A 1419-nucleotide genomic window follows, 5' to 3' on the forward strand; every position below is an offset into this window, starting at 1 on the left:
AAATAATCAAAAGTATTTGCAAAATGATCTAAAATCATAGTCAATTATAATCTTCTGCTTCTACTCTTGGCGATCACGTGGTCCGGCCTTATAAAGCCTTTACTCAGCATCGATAATCTGATCAACTGAACCTGTTGAAACACTGGGACGAATCCTACGCAGCCAGATGAAGGATCACACTTTCTGTCCGGACAGAACCAGCATGTACGTGTTGTTGTGTCTGTGAGCGTGGTCGAGGTAAACAGCAAGGAAAAGATGTTTTGGCTATTGCCTGAATGAATCACTAGGTCAGGCTCAGGCTTGAATGGATTGGTCTGGATCTGACTCAGACAGAAACAGGGAAGTTGTAGGTGACTATAAAGCAGCTGCAAAACCTTTATAAATATATAAATACACTTGACTGGACGTACCCACATTAAGCTCCACTTTTGTAATGTCTTTAGGGGCATTCTTCCAGAGCCTCATACACTGGTATCTCCCGGCGTCAGACAGCCGCACGTTGGAAATCCTTAACGAGATGTCTCCGTGTTTCAGGTTTTTCATGACGAAGCTGGTCCTGTACTCGAAGTCCGGATTCTTCATCTCGTGAGTCTCGCAGCCGTCCCGGTACAGGAAGATGACGTTCGGCTCCAGGTCATCCTTAGACCACTCCACTGTCGGAAGGTCGCCTCTGTCGGTGATGTTGAAAGTACAGGTAAGGGTGACATCTCTGCCAGCAAAGGCCAGGACCTTCTCCGGACCAAGCACTCTCTCTGCCGGATCAAACACTGAGGATTCACCTTTGAAAAAGACAAAATCTTAAATAAAACCAGACTGTGCATCATGTGCAGTCGACACTTCCTCATACGACATTGTCACGGGTCAAAAAGGTTCTGAAATGCTGCTTGAGAAACGGGAAACATTTGATTTAAGCCCTTTTCAGACCTGAAACACACAACATGCAATTCATGCATTGACTGGTGCGCTCGGCCTTTTCTCCGCGCATTTACGCATCGTTTCACATTATTACAGAGTGAACTTCGCTGCCTTATTGGGACGTTTCTATCTATGTATCTATCAAAGTGGCAGGATCCAAGGGTAGAGTTGTATACTTACACAATGTGGCTAACTGTTAACTGTCTCCGCACTGCGAATAATACTAAAGGAGACACCTCAAGTGACTCAGTGCATTAGTCTAAATACCAATCATTAGCGGGGGAGGCCCCAAATAATGACGGCGATACTGCAGTAGCTGCCGGCTAAAAACCGTTCTTCCAGTGAAGTAGGAAAATAAATCTCAGCCAACTGGAACCATAAAGCAAAGACAGCCCGAAGTTTCTCGAGCTTTACAGGACAAGAAGGCAAATACAGAACCCATAGAAAATTACTTTGTTCAGATTATATTGCCCATATTAACAGTATTACGGTTGCTCTGATGGA

This window comes from Seriola lalandi, unplaced genomic scaffold, assembly GCF_002814215.2.
Source record: "Seriola lalandi dorsalis isolate HSWRI2012SDOR001 ecotype SW California unplaced genomic scaffold, Sedor1 jcf7180002051041, whole genome shotgun sequence".
Lineage (NCBI taxonomy): Eukaryota > Metazoa > Chordata > Actinopteri > Carangiformes > Carangidae > Seriola > Seriola lalandi.